Here is a 23,234-nt window from a genome sequence, read left to right on the forward strand (position 1 = left end):
TATAAATACCCTAGCTCATTTAGCTTCAAAATCATCCCAAAAATCATTTCTTCCTTCTAATACTAGAGAGCTTTCTTGTGAGTAGTGAGTGTTTGTAAACACCTGTAAATTTTCTCTCTTAGTAAAAGATCTACAGCAGCCCGAAGACGTAAGCACAATTGGCTGAACTCCGTTATCAATTTTCGGGTATTATTTTTCCGCTTTTATTTCGTATTCTCACTAATCTGGTTATAAGGAAATTACTTGTACTCGGTACATTTCCTAACAGTTTTCTCCAAGACAATTTGATCAACATGTACCTGAAAGGAATGAGCATTGTCAATTGACAGTTGTAAACAATCTTCAATTACAAGCTACTATCTTGAAGCATGGTCCATGTGAGATATTCTTTTTGTTTTTACTTCTAAGATTAATCTGCATGCTACAATCCCTAAGACCCTCATGGGATGTCAGCAGAGTCCAACATCATTCTACAGGAGATAGTTTTCTTCTAAATATCTAATGCATCTATGGTATAGTTATTCTTCGAAATATCTCATGAATCTAGGGTATAGTTATTCTTCGAAATATTTCATGCATCTGAGGCGTTTCCCAGACCTTATAAAGAATGCCACCACAACTTAATGTGCATGTATTAATAGATAATAGATTTCTTTGTTGCGTGAGGTTTGCGGCTTTTAACCAATACCTATGGGATTTATTTAAGCTTAGAACTTTTTTTTCCTCCAACCTCGAGGAAATGTTCCCTTCTGGCCTTCTCCCTTTTTTTAATTTTAGAATTTTTTGTTCAATTGATCAAATTTGAGGCTTTTGATTTCAATGAAAAGCAAGACTGCTCCATATGCTATGCCTTAACTACAAGTGTTTCTTACATCTATAAACATCAAATCAAGTGCAACTAATTAATTTACATATAAGTTGATGGATAGTGTTCCAACAGCACCACCAAGGTAATGTAGGAAAAATATCTCAGATCGTGAAGCAACTATAGACTTCCATATATACTCTTAAACTAAAAATGATACATACTCGTGCACCTAGATGATTACATTAGAAAGAAGTGGAACAACCAATAGTTTCAGAGGAAATTTCCAATTTTTCAACCATTCAAGGTCATAAATCTCAACTTCCTACAGCTAAATAAGTGTAATTGGATTCACAAAACAAAGTTCAGATTACTGAGTGCACCTAGATAGATATACATAGTGCATTTGAATTAAAAATCGTTTGTGAAAAAGGTTCAATTTTTTTAATCTCGGTTAAAATTTATCAACGTTCATATTGGAGGGGGAAATCTTATTTCAAGAAATCACTTTTTCCCCTTCTAATATCATTATTCATATAAACTAGGATAACCAAGGAAAGAATTCCTATGGATTTTTATTTCAAAATACAGAATCCAGTGAACGATTTTCAATATATGGTAAAAAAAATGAACTATTTTTCTTTCAAGTTCCAAATAAAAAGTGATAAAAGCGAAACTCTAAGGAACTTAATAAAATCATCAGAAGCATTTAAAAAGGGGAAATCAAAGAAGAAAGTGAAAGTATAAACCAGAGCGTCAATGAGCTTGGTGTTTTTGCCTCGTTCTCTGGTGACGACGAGTCGACGACTTTCGGATTTGAAGAAGCAACATGCCGAATCATTTGCGAAGTCTACTTAGACGAAGTTGAAGAAGCTCCCATTCTCGTACGAGAGAAACAGATTCGCGTTTGAAGTTGCAGAGAGACAGAAGAAAGCGGTCATGGCGGAGGAAGAGTAGAGAGAGAGGGAAGAGAAAATAACGCCATTGAAACGTGTTGCCCCAGAAAACTGATGCCCCTTAAACATTTCTGCCCTGTGCGATCGCCCATCTGGCACATGTATTGGGCCGGCCCTAGTTTCATGAATGTTTGAGCAAATTATACATGTGTTTTCCTCTTTTCTGGCATATAAATTATCACTTTCCGTGAGAGAAATCACCATTAAAAGAGAAAGAAATGATCCATTTGAAACCTTTTTCAGGGATGTACAGGGAAATTACACTGATCTTGTTGATTGGTTTGGTGGCATGGGCGTACCAGGCTATTCAGCCTCCACCTCCCATAATCCGTGGATCTCCAGATGGCCCTCCCATCACAGCAACTAGACTAAAGCTCAGGGATGGAAGGCATTTGGCCTACAAAGAACATGGTGTACCAAAAGAAATTGCAAAACATAAGCTCATCTTTGTTCATGGTTTCTCTTGTTCTAGACACGATGAGCCCCTTGTCACACAGCTATCCCTGGAATACTTCTTCCTTGTTTCATTTGTTTACTATTTCTGGATTCAATCATTTAGCTGATGTAAATTTCTGGAAGTTGTTGAGGAGCTAGGGATATGCAGTGTGTCGTTCGACAAACCGGGGTACGGCGAAAGCGATCCTCATCCACATCGAAATGAAGAGCTTGGCTCTCGATATAGAAGAGCTTGCTGATCAGTTGGGACATGGATCCAAATTCTATTTAGTTGGATATTCTATGGGAGGCCATGCTGTCTGGGGCTGCCTCAAATATATACCTCATAGGTAAAAAAATCAAGTGAGAGTGACGGATATATTCGTATCTCGATATTTATGTGTCGAACAGTACACGAATACTCGAAATCAATAGTTATAATTAGGGGAGGTGCCATTTTCAGCATTGAATTGACATGTGACAATGGTTTTTTAGGCTAGCAGGAGCAACACTAATGGCACCTGTTATCAACTACTGGTGGTCAGGCTTCCCTGCAAATTTATCTAAGGAAGCATATAATCTTCAGCTTCCTCAAGATCAATGGGCCTTGCGTGTTGCCCACTATCTGCCATCTTTGGTCTATTGGTGGAACACTCGAAAGCTTTTTCCTCCATCCGGAGTCATTTCTCTTAGGCCTGAAAATCTCTCCCCTCAAGATCTCCAAATTATACAACTTGTTCATAAAAAGGATCACAAGACGCAGGTTGTTAACTTTCTTTTCCCCTTTTCTCAGTTCTTGCTAACTTTCTTTCTATTAAAGAATTTACCACTTGATGTTGTTGTACGCAGGGAGTGGCAACTAAGCAGGGAGTATTTGAGTCGATACATCGTGAAATGAAGATCGGCTTCGGGAAGTGGGAATTCGATCCACTCGATCTAGACAACCCTTTTCCGAACAACGAGGGCAGCGTTCACCTCTGGATGGGGGCGAGGATCGGTTGGTGCCGGTTACCCTTCAACCCTACATCGCCAAGAGGCTTGCATGGATCAAGTACAATGAAGTAGCTGGTGCAGGCCACTTGATTGCATATGTTGATGGGATGAGTGAAGCTATTGCAAGGGGTAGTTCTGCGGTGCGACGCCTAAAAAACGGCTAATATACGGCGTGACCGGTTAAACAAGTGATCGGTTAAAATTTATATCGGTTATGTTATATTATTTAACCGGAAATATTATAAAGTACAATAACATACTAGGTAGCGCTTATATAATGTAATAGGTAGTGCTTATATTTACCTAATTTATAAGTAAACCGGTATATTTATACCGATAGTATTACAAATTTACCTATTACATTATATTATATTGAAAGTGTCCATACTTTTTATAAAAAGGATCGATACTTCTTTTAAAGTTATGTAATTTATGTTTCAATTTTTTTAATAGTGTTTCATGTTTTCCACCTACAATATTAATTTAATAATTTCATTTACACAAAAAATTATTTGATTATTTGATATTTTATAAAATATTATTTAGAATTTTTAATTTAATAATAATATATATCGTAACGTAAAAAATAAATCATTAGACGCCTATAATTACTAAATTAAAATCTTAAAACTCACTCAAAAGATAACCTTAAATTAATGTTTTCAACAGTGAAAAAAGTATGGACACTTTTATAAAAAGGATAGACACTTTACAATATAACCACTACCTATTACATTATATAAACGATACATATTACATTATATAAGCGCTACCTATTACATCATATTTTTACCTATTATATTGAAAGTGTCCATACTTTTTATAAAAAGGATCGATACTTCTTTTAAAGTTATGTAATTTATGTTTCAATTTTTTTTAATAGTGTTTCATGTTTTTCACCTACAATATTAATTTAATAATTTCATTTGCACAAAAAATTATTTGATTTTTTGATATTTTATAAAATATTATTTAGAATTTTTAATTTAACAACATTAAATATATATCGTAACGTAAAAAATAAATCATTAGACGCCTATAATTACTAAATTAAAATCTTAAAACTCACTCAAAAGATAACCTTAAATTAATGTTTTCCACAGTGAAAAAAGTATGGACACTTTTATAAAAAGGATAGACACTTTACAATATAACCACTACCTATTACATTATATAAACGATACCTATTACATTATATAAGCGCTACCTATTACATCATATTTTTACCTATTATATTGAAAGTGTCCATACCTTTTATAAAAAGGATCGATACTTCTTTTAAAGTTATGTAATTTATGTTTCAATTTTTTTTAATAGTGTTTCATGTTTTCCACCTACAATATTAATTTAATAATTTCATTTGCACAAAAAATTATTTTATTTTTTGATATTTTATAAAATATTATTTAGAATTTTTAATTTAACAACATTAACCAAAGATAATAATAAATATGTAATATATATGTTTATTGTTTTTAATTTAATAATAATATATACAACATCAAACACATTCCAAGCTATAAATTACAAGCTAAGGACACTTGAAGAAGCAAGAGAACAACTATCCAAGCAATCAAAAACGAGAAAATCCCAACATGATAACAACTGAACATATCATATCAATATTCAAAATCAAGTTGTAGATTTTGATTTCCTTTTGCTTGGCATCATATGAGATTTGAATTTTGATTTCCTTTTGCTTGGCACCATATGAGCTTTGGATTTTGATGAGCATCGGAAGTATTTCAGACTTATGATTTGGGTGGTACTCAGAAGCATTTCGGACTTAGATTTTAGTTGCTATTTGTTTACCACCCAGATCATACGCCCGAAACGTTTCTGACGCTTTAAAGTTGACCAAAAAATACAATGGTCTGGATTTCCCTCGCGTTTAAACGTTAGAAAAAAACAATGGAAATTAGGAATAATCAATGATAACATGCATATTGGCTTGGGCTAATATTTATAGTGGAGCCGAAATATATATTGAAATTCAAACTCAAATTGAAATTTAAATTCAAACTCCAATTACATATGAAATGAATTTGAAATGCAGTGTTAAATTGAACATGAAAATTGCATAATTGATTCATACTGTTCAAGTAACATGCTTTATGAACCATCAAGCTAAAAGACAATATTGATTGAGTTCAAAGCTGAGTTGTGAGTTGATGGAGTTGTCACACTTGTCACATGGTTGGAATAAAGTAATTTGATGTAATAATTTTATTTGCACAAAAAATTATTTGATTGTTTTGATATTTTATAAAATAATATTTAGAATTTTTAATTTAATAATAATATATCGTAACGTAAAAAATAAATCATTAGACGCCTATAATTACTAAATTAATATCTTAAAACTCACTCAAAAGATAACCTTAAATTAATGTTTTCCACAGTGAAAAAAGTATGGACACTTTTATAAAAAGGATAGATACTTTACAATATATTATATAAGCGCTACCTATTACATTATATAAACGATACCTATTACATTATATACTTGTAGTTATTGTACATACCTAAATATGTACTGCGAATTTAATGTTGTACCCACCCTTTAACTACCACTACCAATGCCACATCATAGTGAAAGCAGCACGACTGAAACATATTCAAAATGAACCTTTGCTTACATCTCCATCAACTCCTGGAGCACTGAACTTGCACAACAAAATTTTTGCCATGGATAATACTGATGTAGACAATGTTAAGCCAACCGATGAATGCCATGAAGTACATAATGTTGATGAATCTGACAGATTGGTTGGTCAGCTCTTCTGTTCACGTGATCAAGCTTGGCACTTTTACAAGGGATTCGCACGGGAACATGGGTTTAGTGCACGTAAGGGAACAACACGGCTTGACGTGGAAGGGGATGTGAAGACACAAGAATTTTGTTGTTCCAAAGAAGGGTTTCGAGTATCAAAAGTCAATATTGTTGATCGCCAACGTGCTCATACGCCAGTCACAAGAACAGGATGTAAGGCTAGAGTCGTAGTTACAGCAACAAATACAAACGATCAGTGGGTTATAAGTAAGTCTGATCAGAAACATAATCATGCATTGTGCACATCCGCTATGACACCATTTATGCGTTCTAATAGAGCTGTAAGTAAGGCTGATATCGATGAGGCAACAACATTGAAAGAGGTCGGTGTTGGCACGTCACAAGTAATGAACTATTTAACGCAGCAGGCAGGGGGCTATCATAATGTTGGATTTACATATAAAGACCTCTACAATGCACTTCAAAGAGGTAAAGCAAAGGAAATCGTCGATGGGGATGTGAATGCGCTTATTGCCTACTTTGATTATAAGAAACATGATGATCCCGGGTTTTTTATGACATACTCGGTAGACGAATCGGGGGCATTGTATAATCTTATTTGGTCGGATTCTACATCGAGATCGGATTACACATGCTTCGGTGATGTAATTGCGTTCGACACAACATACAAAGATAATTTGTATGGTCGACCAATTATGCCTATTGTTGGTGTCAATCATCACCATAACACAATTGTGTTTGCCACTGCCATAATCGCTGACGAGACGTCTCAATCTTTCGAGTGGGTGCTACAGAATTTTTTAGAAGCCATGATGAATAAATCACCTATTTCTGTTGTAACCGATGGGGATAGGGCAATGCAGAGGGCTATCAAATCTGTTATCCCTTATGCTAAGCACAGATTATGTTCTTGGCATCTTTCTCGCAATGCACAAGCTAACATTGGTGACCCAAAGTTTACAGCAGCATTCTCAAAATGCATGGCTTCCTGGTGGACAACCAAGGAATTTGATATTCAATGGCGTTCGATTGTTTTAGAATTCAACGTCCACAAGCATCCATGGGTGATTGAGAAGGGAAATACACGACACTTATGGGCACAAGCATATCTAACCGGTCATTTCTTTGCCAATATTCGCTCAACACAAAGGTGCGAGTCTATGAATGCTTCACTAGCTATTGCACTGAAACACAAGAAGACATATTTAGATGTTGTTCGTGCAATTGAAGATGGAATTAGTAGAATGCGTATGAACGAGTTGAAAGCGGATTACTTAAGTTCCCATACGAAGCCCTTCCAGATCACAAAACTGGTCGACCTTGAAAGCCATGCCGCTGCGATTTTTACCCGCGAATCTTTTCGTCTGTTCCAAGATGAACTTATACGGGAGACATTGTACCGGATTGAGGCAGAGATTAAGTCCTTATCAGATGAATGTCAACATTATATTTTGTCAAAGTACGCAGAAAAAAATAGGAAATTTGAAATTAGTTTTGATTCTCGTACGAAAACTCTAATTTGCTCCTGCAAAAAATTCGAGACCGTTGGACTTCCGTGTCTCCATCAACTTCACATTTTGAAGCAATTGGACTACACATCTTTGCCCGGGACTTTGATTCAAAGTAGGTGGACTAATGATGCGAAGGCTTCTGCACCCAGCTATGTTGATTTGAATGTGTCTCCAGAAGTGATGCAAATGGCAAGGTTCGCTGCTCTACGTTCAACGTCAAGTAGGTTATGCTACATTGCATCAAAGACAGACGAGTCTTTCAAAACCGCAAGAGATGAGATGAAAAAACTAATAGAAGAATTAGAAAACTCGTTTGGTTTGAATCATTCAGTCAACTTGCGGGTTAATCGAACAGGGGCGTCATGCGAAAAATCAACTTCCTTCTTCTTCAACAGATGGGTGATGACACATCCATATGGTAGTGTAGTTGAAATTGTTGCTCCCTTTGTGACCATATATACAATTGTATTAAATATGAGTTTTGCAATGTTTGGAGCCATTTTGGATTTATACTTTGCTATCCACCAATAATCGCTGTCTCGAAGCGTTGAATGTTTTCCCCCACTAGGCCGGATATACCATGTGAGCATTTTGTGAAACACTCTCGACTCTACATCGAGGTGAATTGGGCTATTTCTAGTAACCCGTTTAATTGTAGACCAATCTACACCATTTTCATCTGAATCCCCTGTATTCGCTACACCTAAACCCTCCGCAATAGTTTCTGGAGATATATATATATATCCTTCCCCATGACATGTGTATTAATTCCTATTATATTAGTCTTATTAGGCTCGTGTTGTAAGGAAGCATTGTTGTAGAAGACTCTAACTAGGTTGGGATAATATCTTGGTTCTACACTTTATGGATCGACACTTTATGGTGCACCCTGTTTTCCATTCATTCTGGAAATAAATATCGACACAAACTATATTAGTGTCGACACATTATTTAGACATATTCTCACATAAAACCGGTATAATTGTACCGGTTAGATTGAAAAATTACATATTACATTATACTTTTGGGTTCGATGATTTTGGGATCGACACTTTTTATATATGGATCGACACTTTATGGTGCACCCTGTTTTCCATTCATTCTGGAAATAAATATCGACACAAACTATATTAGTGTCGACACATTATTTAGACATATTCTCACATAAAACCGGTATAATTGTACCGGTTAGAATGAAAAATTACATATTACATTATACTTTTGGGTTCGATGATTTTGGGATCGACACTTTTTATATATGGATCGACACTTTATGGGTGCACCTTGTTTTCCATTCATTCTGGAAATAAATATCGACACAAACTATATTAGTGTCGACACATTATTTAGACATATTCTCACATAAAACCGGTATAATTGTACCGGTTAGATTGAAAAATTACATATTACATTATACTTTTGGGTTCGATGATATTGGGATCGACACTTTTTATATATGGATCGACACTTTATGGGTGCACCCTGTTTTCCATTCATTCTGGAAAAAAAATATCGACACAAACTATATTAGTGTCGACACATTATTTAGACATATTCTCACATAAAACCGGTATAATTGTACCGGTTAGATTGAAAAATTACATATTACATTATACTTTTGGGTTCGATGATATTGGGATCGACACTTTTTATATATGGATCGACACTTTATGGGTGCACCCTGTTTTCCATTCATTCTGGAAAAAAAATATCGACACAAACTATATTAGTGTCGACACATTATTTAGACATATTCTCACATAAAATCGGTATAATTGTACCGGTTAGATTGAAAAATTACATCCTTTTGGCCATATTGTAAATTTGCCTTTTACTTCCAAGTATCAACATGACCCTTAATGTGTATAAGAAACATGTACAACAACATACTGCTAACTTTTCTCATCTCATTCATAATTATATTCACATACAAAAATATAAATCGTATACAAAATTATAAATATTATACAAAATTAACCCTACATTTACATCATTGCATTCTTTTGTTATTCTTATGTAATATTGCAGCTTTTGTTATCTCCTGTCTTCGTTCATTTTGATTGTGGCTTACGAGATCGTTTAATACTCGCGATCGATCCCAGTCTCCAACAACCTATATTCAAATTGTCAGAACGTTAAGTATTGTCAACTACAGCATTCAATATACGACTTTTAACAATTTTACCACAAACGGTTTTTTCTATCCACTTACAAAATCACCAGTTGCCCCTGTAGAACCGATCGATTCCATCCACATCATCACATACATGCCGCAATCATATCTGTTACAAAATTTGAAAACCACACATGTCAATTATGATGAATACTGCATAAATTAAGCTTTCTATTTGTGATAACATCTCATACCCATTCAATTGCTTATTCTTCTTATGCTCCACAAATTTGAAATTTTTCAAGGGATACTTTCCTAGAGATCCACAGGACTCAACCCAAATGCGTTTCTTATTATAAGAATCTAATATTTTAATCTGCATTAAAATAGAAGAAGTTATGCACCAAAAAAATTATGCATTATAATTTACATAATGTCCTTTCATACATACATACATACATACCAATCTCTTAGCATCCTTCACTCTCTGTTTAGCTGCTTCAGTTGTAAACATACTATCACATATTGTTACAACATGATCTACCATATCCAACACCAACAGATACCAATGTGAATTATGGTAGTTTATTGTGATCATGATCTGCAACAAATTTCACACCCAATTTGACAAAATTCAACATTCTATATCCGAAAACATCATTTGCAATTGGTATGGTGTCTTACCTTCTCACAGTCGGTGAATTTCACATAGTTATCCAATATGACACCCCAGAAGGTAGAAATACTCTCAACACTTTCTTTGTTGTTGGCTTCCAGCGCCTGTTGCTGTAATTACGTAACAAACATTATTAATTTACCGTCTATAACACTATTTTTCAATATTTATTAATTTAACTCACCACTAAGAGGTATGGAAGGTAGCCAATCCTCCGGAGTGACTTTTGAGAATCGTAGCATATGGTCCAGGCGAGCAAATCGATAACCTAACAAAATTAATTACACAATCAGAACATATTCAATAAGTTTTAACATTTTCTACTTTCTACTTACCACACCGCCAACCCATTCCGTATGCTTCAACGTTGCAACGTCGTATACAGTAGCGAATTGATTTCCCATTGATATTACATAATATCTGTATGAATCATTAGGATTAATATGTTGTCATGAAATATTTAAATATCACTCACAAAACAATATATTTCACTTACCTCGATTCTAACTCGCTATTCCATAAATAATCACAAATTGCAGCTTCGATATCATCAATTCCACTTGGAATATCCGCTTTTTCAACCTACAATTTTGCATACAAATTTTTGTCACAACAACATAATAAAAATCAAATTAAGTATTCTTTTATTAAACTTACCTTCTGCTTCTTCTTCTGGGGTGCAGGACATTCCGAATCCAAAACTGCTGCTATAACACTCTCCGGTGTATAAATGACATCGACTTCCTTCCTCCTCATTTCTTCCATCTCTTCTTCTTCCTCCTCCCTCTTTTCTTCTTCATATTTTTTCAGTTCATCGTACTTTTTTTCTACATAGCTCTTCATCTCTTTTATTTCACCCTTCAATTGAGCTCCTTCATCCGAGTATTTATCAACCACCCCCTTCACCCCCGTAAGTTCACTCCTCAAATCCACAACCTCCTTCACCACTCCCTCAAATTTTTCTCCCGTCACCATCTTAATATCACCCCTTAACACCCCAACTTCTTTCACCACTTCACCCCTCAACACCTCTACTTCTTTCACCACTCCATCTATTTTTCCTTCCACTACCCCCTTATGCCTCTCGAGTGTATCTTCGACTCTCTCGAGTTTCTCTACGACTTGATCAAGTTTCTCTTCGACTCTTGATTGTCTTTGCATGATTTCAAATTGGATTTTTTTTATATCAGCCAATTCAGACATCAAAATGTCGAAGTTACTCTGTTTTGCTTCACCGTCGTCCCACTCACCGTCATCCCCCAATACAACCATCCCTCCTTTCTTCTCCTCTGCCTCCACTGCCTCCTCTACATCCTTGCCAATAACCTTCAAAATTAAATTACAATAGTAAGACATTGATTATATTCTTAATATTATTTAATTACATTTATTACCATTTCTTGCTTCTTCCCTCTATCCAACTTCAACTTCACCATCACTCTAACCACCTCTTCCTTCCCCCATGCACGGATGCGTGCCACTCCGGTTCTTTCATAAGCCGGCACTGCCTCACAGCCCGACCAAAAATCGAACAGTGCAACCTGCATTTATAATAAAATTTATATTTTTATATAAAAACACAAAAAAGTGATTCAACTCATTTACCTCTAAGATTGCTATGCACCCTTTGAGGTATCTCTGGCTGCCCTTTTTAAAGGTGATGATTGATTCAATCAATCTCGAATGGATATATTCAGCCCAATTGAATTCACCCTTCAAGCCTTCATCGCAAATGAGCTTCATATATTCCTTGTTCGTTGACGTATCACCCGTTGGACAAAGAAATATCCCGACAAGGTACAATAGAACTCGGGCCTTCAGCTCATCCCCCCAGTAAGATCCACTTTTGATATCCTCTTCAACTTCAGCATATGTCACCTTATGATTCAAACCATATTTGGAGGCAAGTGCTTTCCAGTTCTTACTCCTACAGACTTCTATAACACTTTTGCCTTTGTTTTGTACCCCCAATACGGCTGCAGCAGTCGATACCCCCAGAGGGAATGAATAATCACCATACTTAGCCATACATTGACTGACGTCAAATTGTGCCATCAAGGATCGACACAATTCCCTCCGAATAGGTCGATCCCTTACTCCGATCAACGATCCAAAACCTATTTCTCCCAGCACATTCAACTGACCCTTCTCCTTAAGGTGTTTAATTAATAAATTCACCCTTTTAATGCTGCATCTTGTCGACACTTCCTACATTTTTAACAATATATAATGTTATAGTTCTTATATATTTTGTATCAACGTATTTACAAGTTTAATGAATACCTTATTTTCATGTGCTTTCCTCCGTTCTTTGTATTCTTTACTATCATTCCTTGACTGTGTGATGTAAGGTTCCTTTTCAGCATCACTCATTGAATTCCATTTGGACCTCACATCTTTTTTCACCTAATATTAAACATAAACGTTTTTTAATCAATACATTAACACTAAATACTAATACTACTCAATGTCAATTTTATTTTACATACCGAACCGCTCTGTGTGCCATCTCCCTTCATCCTTTTGCATTCGGCCATACTGTTAACATTTAAAATTTGTAATCAATTTAAAGTTTATCGATACTTTAATCCAATTACCATTTCAACAATAATAACAAAAAGACATTGATACTTACTAGAAGTACATATATCCACCCTTTGGTTGCTTTCGAGTCTCGGCCTCAATTTCAAAGTCATCTGCTCCACCAACAATTTTCCAACCCATTGACTCCATTTTTCCTTCATATATCAGTTTACGCAAATCAAATTATTTTGTTACATACACTTTTCAATATACAAATATAGATAACTACTCTTGTGGTAAAACGGTTTTCTTCAAAAGAAATTGAATGGCCACACCAAAATGTGTCGGCACATTTATACAACCTATAATATCATTTTCTACCTATAATATTTAATAAAAGTATCGACATTTATATTTTTCCTTGAATATCTATTTCTACCTGCAATCGGTCCCAAATGCTTCCTTACTCCAAAACCCCAAACAACACATAAAAAACCCTATCGCGATTACTGTAATAATAAAAAATTAGGGTTTCGACAACATACTTTTCGATTCGACTGCAGCAACAAACAAACAAACTTCGCTTTAGAAACGCCTTCTGAAATGCAGCAACAATTACTCTTCGATTTCAAAAACTCGTCCGTTCTATCTTTTTTCAGAGGATATTTAGCTATGGCCTTTATATTTTCATCGGATATGTTATTTATATTTAATCGATACAAATACAAAAGTGTCGATACTTTTATGACAGGTGTCGATACTTTCGAAAGGATAATTACCTATTTCTTTGAAAGTGTCGATAATTTATTACACGTACTTACGAAAGTATCGACACTTTCAATATATCCGGTATCATTTTACCGGTTTTATCATTTTGATACCGGTTTTATCATATTTTTACCTGTTATATCGTTGTGGATCGATATATTTTTTTAAAGTATCGACACATTATAGGCGCTATAACTGCTTCTCTTTTAAATTCACAAAGTGTCGATCCTTATATAACGTATCGACACTTTTAAATTTACCGGTTTTATCATTTTGTTACCGGTTTTATCATATTTTTACATGGTATATCGTTTTGGATCGATATATTTTTTAAAAGTATCGACACTTTTTAGGATTTATAACTGCTTTTAAAGTTATGTAATTTATGTTTCAATTTATTTAATAGTGTTTCATGTTTTCCACCTACAATATTAATTTAATAATTTAATTTACACAAAATTTTATTTGATTGTTTTGATATTTTATAAAATATTATTTAGAATTTAAATTTAACAATATTAACCAAATATAATAATAAATATGTTTTCAACAGTGAAATAAGTATGGACACTTTTATAAAAATGATATATACTTTTTTGAAAGTTATGTAATTTATGTTTCAATTTTTTTTAATAGTGTTTCATGTTTTCCACCTACAATATTAATTTAATAATTTCATTTACACAAAAAATTATTTGATTGTTTTGATATTTTATAAAATATTATTTAGATTTTAAATTTAACAATATTAACTAAAGATAATAATAAATATATTTTCACAGTGAAATAAGTATGGACACTTTTATAAAAAGGATAGATAATTTACAATATAACAGGTAAAAATATGACAAAACCAGATTCATTATGACAAAACCGGTAAAATTTACTTGATATGTTAAAAGTATGGACACTTTTATAAAAAGGATAGATACTTACCGATAACCAAAGTTTACCGGTTACCAAATTTTTTAATAGTTTTTCATATTTTCTACCTAAAACATTATTAGTTGTCAACATAATAGGTACCGCTAAACCGAATTTATTAAATACATTTTAATGTATCCGGTAATGCTGTATATTAGCCGTATATTAACCCGCCTTTCCTGAGACATTCCATATTGCAAGGGCGCTTTTGGATGGACACAAGTAGAATGTTTTTAGTACTGTTTTACATTCACAAGCTGTTGAATATCATATACAAATGAATATGAATTACATTAACAGCTTTAGTTCCCAGAAGAGTTTTCGATTATTGTTATCTTTAATGAATTAAACGTATGCTTCATTTTGTTCTAATTAACCGGCCAAGACAGATCAGTTTATGGATCGGTATTTCACCCGGACCGTTGGGTTCCGATCCGAACGGACCCAGTTGGGTCAGTTTTTTAATTTAAAATTTTAAATTCGAGTCAGACGAGATTTTTTTTAAGAGAGGGATTGGTTTTGAGTTTAAGGTGAAAAAATTCAATCCGATCTGATCTGACCTGACATAATATTATAATTATCTCTTATATTTTCAGGGATAAATGCAATGATATCATTTTCTATTTTATTTTATTTTTCTATCATACCCTTATTTTACATATATTTATATATAGATTTTTTTTAAGAGAGGGGTTGGTTTTTAAAACGTTAGATGAAGGAAAATCAAATACTGAGATTAGTTTATCGTTTTTTCCATTGAATATCTTCTCATTTTGTATTTTTAATCTCAACTTTTAATTTTTCCTCATCTAATAATCTTAAAAGAATATGAAACTTTTAATTTTATTTTATATAGTTGGATCCTAGTATATATATAGAGAGAGAATTTGGATTGAGCGTAGATTTTATCTTAAAAAAATAGACCAAATTTAAGTAATATAAAAGTTTTCTAAATCTCGGGTTAGGTCAAATAAAGAGATTGATTTTTTAAGTCGTCTCATAAATCAAGTTTAAGTTTGTCAAAAGAAAATTCTAAGAAAAGTTATTTTTTGTATGGGTAAATTACATGTTTATTCAGTAAACTTTACTTTTTCTTCTATTTCACTCATCATACTTTTATTTTTTTTCATTTGCACACTGAGCTTTAGACATTGAATTTTTTTTTGTCACTCAATCGTTTACTCAGTAACTGGGTGCTTACGTAGCTTATTTTAATAATAAAATATGCCACGCGTTTACTCACTGAACCTATTTCACTCATTGTACTTTTAATTTTTTTCAATTTTAATTTAGCAACGTCATAACGCCGTTAGAAATTTAACGGTCGAGTGACAAAAAAAATTTAATGTCTAAAGTTTAGTGAGTAAATTGAAAAAATTAAAAGTATGACGAGTAAAATAAGAATTAGTAAAGTTCGGTGAGTAAGCGTATAATTTACCCTTTTTGTATTTGTCTGGTTCTACCTATTTAGCTTTGACGATTTTAATGTTATGAAAATGAAATAAGCGAATCACACGTGTTAATCATGTGTAGATTTTGAGGTGTTTGACAAATAATTTTTTTGAAGATTTTTTTTATCTTATTTGACCATAAATAACTGATTGATAGTCAAACTTTCTATTTTTAGTGTTTAATAAATATTTTTTAAAGAGTTTATCGTGCAAAAGAACTGAAAATGAAAACGTTGGAAAATCCAGTAGCTTGAAAGAGCTTATTGCAAAATAAAATATTAAATGTCATATTTGACCTTATTTTTTCAATAATTACATAGTTACCATAAAACCTAATATGATGAAATAACATTCATCCTAACATATTTAAGCTGAAATTTTATTTTATTAATCTATTTTTTAGTTGTAGATTCTTAAATATATTTTAGTTAAAAAAATAGAACAAAACATGAAAGAAAAAAAATAGTGTTGATATTTTATACAAAGTTAATAATATGTATAAATCTAACAATGTTAATATTTGTAAATATTAAGTTTAAAAATATTTTCAAAATTTTCAAAAAAAAATATTCACTAATTTTCTTTAAGAAATTTTTAATTCTTTGTCAAAAGCATTTTATCGAATAATTTTACTCTAATAAAGACTAAAATATTATAAAACGTATATGTACTTAACAACTAATTGTATCCTATCATAATTTGTCATTTTACTCATACAAACTATCAATTAAATTTTACCAAATATTTCTATATAAACAATTAATTATACCATATAATCAAATCAGTTAATCAAACAACTATTAACTATATCTTATTTGCCGTGACAATTTTTACACAACCAATGGCACCATCGTGGCAGGCTTGAACGGTAAGCACCCTTTGACCTTCCCGCCAATCAATGACTTTTGTTTGGTGTCATGTAATTTATTTTAAAACATTAACTCTGTTAAGAAAAAGTTTAATTTCACTATTATTTCATGTTTATATCTGAGTTACTCTTAAAATAATTTTAATTTATTATTTGAATAAATAAAAATCGATTAAAATAAAATAAATAATATTGTAATCATTGACAAAACCATTTAAGCCGAAAAATGTTTTCTTTCTTCTCCATTCGACCCCTTTTCATCCCCGGTAAAACAAAATTTGTGTTAGTTCTAAGCAACCAAACACTATTCCTGCAACTCTAAGTACAACTGCCGCGAATCTCATGAAATCATGATCCAAATCTTGAATCTCTCCATCATTTTTATGTCTTCCGTCGTTGGATCGTTACTAAACGTTAATATAGAGACAAATTCATAAATATTTTTCAAAATCTTCCGTCGTTGGATCGTTACTAAACGTTAATATAGAGATAAATTCATAAATATTTTTTAAAATAGACACATATGAATAACATAAATTTTTAAATAAGATACGTAAAATAAAATTCCAGGATTGCTATCGCCCGTAAAATAAATAATTAATTAAAGAAAACTCAGAGTGGGCATGAAAAATTTCAAGATGGGCACCATAAAAAAAATAAGTAACTAATCGAAGAAAATTTAAATTTTATGATAGATGTACCCACTATCACCGAGCTGTGGCTCCACTACTACCTTAATAATGATGCTTAACTAGGGAAACTATTAGGGGACACCTTAAGCTATTGCTCAAGGACCCTAATTTATATACTTATAATTGGCTCCCATTTTTTAATTTCATAAAATTTTTAATGTTCGGTCATTTTCTTCCATCTCACATATTAATTCGTTTAATTTATAAAATTTTAATCATATTTTTTCTTTTTTCTGAATCTCATTATTCAATTTATCAAATATTTTTTGACTTTTAATCTTCTTCAATCTCAGTATAGCGATAAAATAATAAATTATTTTTATTTTTTATTTATCGTTCAAGATAAAGCTCCGTATCATATCCACATTTAATTTTTCATTTATTTTTTCATAATAGTATTTAAGGTGTTTTTTAACAAAATAATAAAAATAATATACTTGACAAAATTTAATTATTTTTAAAATACATTTTCATTTTTATACGAGTTTTTTTTACCCTTCAGTTCCAAGACTTCGTTCTTACTAATCTAGACTGACCTGGGGAGCACACCTAATTTTGGTGGGTGAGTCTCTTAACGAGGAATTTTTGCATACACGATGACTGAAACCTGAGACATTGTTTAATCGATATCAAACTACTTGTCACTTGAACTAATCTCGTTGATATGAGACAACTATGTACCGCTTTTATCGTTTCTACTGTTCGAATTGGTCGGTTGTAGTTATGGTCGCCAGAAAATGTTGATCGGCTGAATTGGTAATGGTTGGGGGACTAGGTTTTATTAGTATTATTATTATTTAAGTTTAAGTAAGCCTAAGAAAGCAGAAACGGAGAAGTTGGACCCACGCCAACGAGAAAGGAAAGAAAAAAGAGTATGGTATGATGATGGGCCTGAAATGAGCAGAGAATTTAAGGATGGACCAAAATGCTAGTAAAATGTCCAACCTTACCTCCACCTATTCTATTCATCACCGAATGGCTACAGTTCCGTCCATTCTTAGCCACCATTTTGGGTCATTTGTTCATCTCTTCTGCCTCCCATCTTTCTTGAGAGTAATACGCTTCTATCAACCAAATGATATATTGTGTGCAAAATCCAATTGTCCTTTACAACTCTAAAAATCTCATCTTTTAAAGTTTTTATTTTATTTCAGCCATATATCTCAAAACCTAAATGCTCCTTATTCAACTCTCATCTATAAGAATGCAAAACATGATCGGAGAAGCAGCAAAAGTATGGAGCACCTTCCGATTCACCAAATGAACCAACACATGAAGAATTGTCATCATTCATAAAAGACCAAGTTTAACTCGTTCGGAAAATAACCAGAGGTCATATTGTCTAAAATGTACCATCTCCCTATTTTTTATTTTTTAAAAATGTGCATTTCTTAATTATAGAACTTATTTTCTGATGTTAACTTCATCAAACAATTTACCATAGCATATTTTCAAACCAAGTAATGAGATGGCAGATACGTATTTGTCCAACTAAAAAAAATTAAGAATGTATATGCCACTTCACCACTACAAGTTTACTACTATTTTAAAAACAAGTCCACGAAATAATAAAAGAAATTAACCTTGAACTAAGAATACACATTTAAAGGACTGGAATTGTAGTATGTGAGATGACACGCCAAGGGATGAGCACGGACCAACCATATAGATTTAGACCACATGATCCGACCCAACCTTATTGGGCTATATTTTTTAAAAAAAATAAGTCAAATTAAGTCAGATTTTTAAGATTGTGATATTGGGTTTAAGTTTGATTTTAGATGAAAAAATATTTGACCTAAAAATAATATAATGATATTTTATATATTTAGAAATAATTAAGAAATATATGTAATGCGAGTTTTATCTTAAAACACATGTCAAATTTCCGGTAAAAGTTGTAATTTTATTAGGTTGGATCGGATTGACCGAAAATCAACTCATGCCCATCCTTAGATGATGATTTGACCAAACTGACATTGTTTAACCGAATATTTACTTTTTTAGCACCGTTTGATATATATTTCCCGAAGTGGCACCCTTTCGGCTGAGCTGACGAAAGGCGCGTCCCCGGGGACGCGCTTTACCAGTGTTTTCGTTGAGTTGGATGCCACGTGTGGAAGGCGCATCCCCGGGGACGCGCCTTCACGGGATTCTGATGACTCGACTGCCACGTGTAGAAGGCGCATCCCCGGGGACGCGCCTTCCATTAAATGCCATAAATGCCCCCATCCGTTTTCCCTAACTACCCCTCTTCCTCCCCTATATAAACCCCCTCAACCCTCCCTCATTCTTCACACCAAAATCATATTCTTCTCTCTTATATAACTCAAATTCTCTAACTATTTAAGTTTTAAATTTATTATTAGTGGTAAGAAATTTATTTTTATGTTAGTATTTTTTTAAATAATTATTATATTTTATATTAATATATTTATATAAATATTATTTTTTATTAAAATAATATTTATATAATTATTATTTATTTAGAATTATTAATTTTTTTGCTAATTATATTGTTTTGTCTACAGTTATAATGGAAAACGAAATACTGTTGCGATTGGATATTGATCATATCTCCAGACATTTTAGCGAAATGGTAATATTTTTTATAATTAACGTTAATATTTAAATTTATTTTTATTTTAAAGTTATTATGAATTTATATTAATTTTAATTTTTTATAATGTATATTATTTAGGATACTGATCGTATTTTAGAGACTTTTATTAAAAATCCATATATACCGACACCAGAACGTATTTTGCCATATTTGGCTTTTGCCGGGTTCGGGTATATTGCAACAATTATTGGCGGTTGCAAACTCGAACATGTCCTAATTTCTGCACTGATTGAGAGGTGGAGGCCCGAGACACACACTTTTCACCTTCCATGTAGAGAGGCCACAATATGGGTACACTGTCTCATATAAAAAAGCGTGGTTAGCAAAACAGAATTCCATTTGCAAACTTCATGGCGAATGGGATTCCTCTTACAACGAGCTGCCCAGTTGGTTTCATGTTGTGCAAAGACTTAATCCCGGGACAATTGTTGAGTTCGAAACTCAACATCATTACGTGAATGATCGAATGGTTCGCGATCGCTGCCAATTTTACCGTGTCTTTTGGACTTACCCTCAGTGTATTAATGCAGTCAAGTACTATAAACCAGTTGTCCAAATTGATGGTACTTTATTGTATGTAAAATACAAGCAAGTTTTATTATTGGTTGTGGTCCAAGATGGAAACCGCAATATTCTTCCTGCTGCGTTTGCCCTCGTTCAAGGAGAAGACACTGAGTCTTGGGCTTTTTTCCTTAAAAGTTTACGTTTACATGTTGTCACCAGGGAACGAGTATGCATTATTTCAGACCGAAGAGCCGGGATAAAAGCATCAATGGACTATTTGAGTACAATGTATAGACCTCCACATGTTCAACATCGTTATTGTGTCTGTCATATTTATGCAAACATTTACGGAAAATACAAGAAGAACGATGAACGTCAGTTAGTCGTGCGGATGGGTATGTTACTTTTTCCCAATTTTTCTATCAATTTCTTATTACTTATTTATACTTCATATTAACTATTACATATTCCTAATGGCTTATGTTACGAACTCTTACCTCAAAGGTTTGAGTCGATGCTACAAGAACTGTTTGGCAAAAATAAGAAGGGGTGCGAGTACATTATGGACATCAGCAAATAAATGTGGACATATGACGGGGGTATCGCTATGGTCATATGACAACAAACTTGGCTGAAGCAATAAATTCAACCTTAAAGGGGGCGCGTCATTTACCAGTCACGGCGTTGGTTAAAACGACTTATTTTTGTTTGGGTCAACTCTTTGCAAAGTCTCGGTAGACAAGCTCTTACTTGGATGCAAAACGGTCATATTTACCACCCAAGACTAGTAGTTGATTTACAGAAAAAAGTGGTTGCATCAAATGGGATATTAGTTACAAATTTTTCTCGCACCCGTGAATTATTTTTTGTAACCGAAATGCCACGTCCGCTGCAAGGGATTAGAGCTAACTCTTTCAGAGTTAATCTGCAAGAGAGGTGGTGCGATTGTGGTTTCTTTCAAGCACTCAAATATCCATGCTCTCATGTCATTGCAGCTTGCTCACATTCGCATTTGGACTACAAAAATTATGTTGATCACGTATACCAACTTTCACAAGTATTCAAGGTATATGAATTTGAATTTCCGCCTATAGGAAACGAAAGAGACTCAAATGAGATTCAAACTTGGCCTACAATTGTACCAGATCCATTGCTATTGAGGGACTCAGGTCGTCCAAAATCTACTAGAATACATTGTGATATGGATATTCAGGAGAAGTCAACAGAACAAAAACGATGTGGGCATTGTAGAAACATCGGACACAATAGAAAAATATATCCAGCTCTGTTATCGTTATATAATCGTTAACTCTTATGTAATTAATATTGTATTTAAATGAATGTTTTTGTTTCTAATAATTTAATGTTATTGCATTTTATATAATTTGTCAATATATGTACACCTAAATAATTTTTTTAACTTTTAAATACATAAATATTTTCAATATATTTATTTAATATAATAATTAATATTATTAGTTATAAATTTTTTTAAAATATAATAATAATTCCACCTTCTAAGTAGAGAAAAATATTAAATTAAACAAATTAAAAATTATTAAAAAATTTATGTATACAATGACACATTTCATGTTCTGATTGGAAGATTAAATTTATTAAATTAAATTTTTAATAAGACTAATTTCATAAAATATGTAAGTCTTGAAGATTAAATATGTAATTATACTAATTTATTAACTTATGAATCAATATTTTCGTTAAATATTGATAAGAGATGACTAGATTAATAACATTTAAATAATTAACTAATAAAATTAATAGATCGACAATCAAAATCAAAAATAATAATATAGCCATATGTGTAATATTATAATTTTATACATTTTTTCTATAATTACAATAAAATCAAAACTGGTTTTCATATATTGTTCTATCATATTAATGTAGATAATTCACTCCACCTTTAACACACATTAACAAAATACATTTGATAATTCTTACATTATAATTGAAACATTTTACATAATATATTACTAATTTATAATAATAATAAAAATAAAATATTTATTATTAAACAAAATACCAGCGTAGCAGTCGAATCATCAAAATCCCGTGAAGGCGCGTTTCCGGGGATGCATCTTCCACACGTGGCATCCAACTCAGCGAAAACACGGGTAAAGCGCGTCCTCGGGGACGCGCCTTTCGTCAGCTCAGCCGAAAGGGTGCCACTTCAGGAAATATATATCAACCGATGCTAAAAAGGTAAATATTCAGTTAAATAATTTCAGGACAGGAACTGTACAAATTGAACAAATCATACAACTGACCAAACAAATTAACAGCCTAGGCATGGAAATTCCTAAACCCTGATTATAGAGAGAGAGAAAGAGAGAGTCTCTCAAGGATGCCATTTGCTTAATTACCACAAAGTCGCAAACAACCATAAAAGAGAAGTGTAATAGCAGCTTGAATACATCAAGCCAAACTGCAGAAATTTCTTCAAAAAAAGATAAACACAAGTGCAACATTTGTTTTGCACTCAACTACCAAGCAACATACATATATGTAGAGATCCATGGGCAAAAAACTGAAAACCCGACTGTCTATCAAAAATTCGACATCCAAATTCATTATTGA

General features: G+C 32.7%; 1 pseudogene; it reads left to right on the forward strand.

Moving 5' to 3' along the window:
* The first annotated feature begins 1,938 nt into the window (after positions 1 to 1,938).
* LOC120118339 lies at positions 1,939 to 15,100 on the forward strand (annotated as a pseudogene).
* The last annotated feature ends 8,134 nt before the right edge of the window (positions 15,101 to 23,234 follow it).

The sequence above is a fragment of the Hibiscus syriacus genome, unplaced genomic scaffold, assembly GCF_006381635.1.
Source record: "Hibiscus syriacus cultivar Baekdansim isolate YM2019G1 unplaced genomic scaffold, ASM638163v2 tig00110328_pilon, whole genome shotgun sequence".
Taxonomy (NCBI): Eukaryota; Viridiplantae; Streptophyta; class Magnoliopsida; order Malvales; family Malvaceae; genus Hibiscus; species Hibiscus syriacus.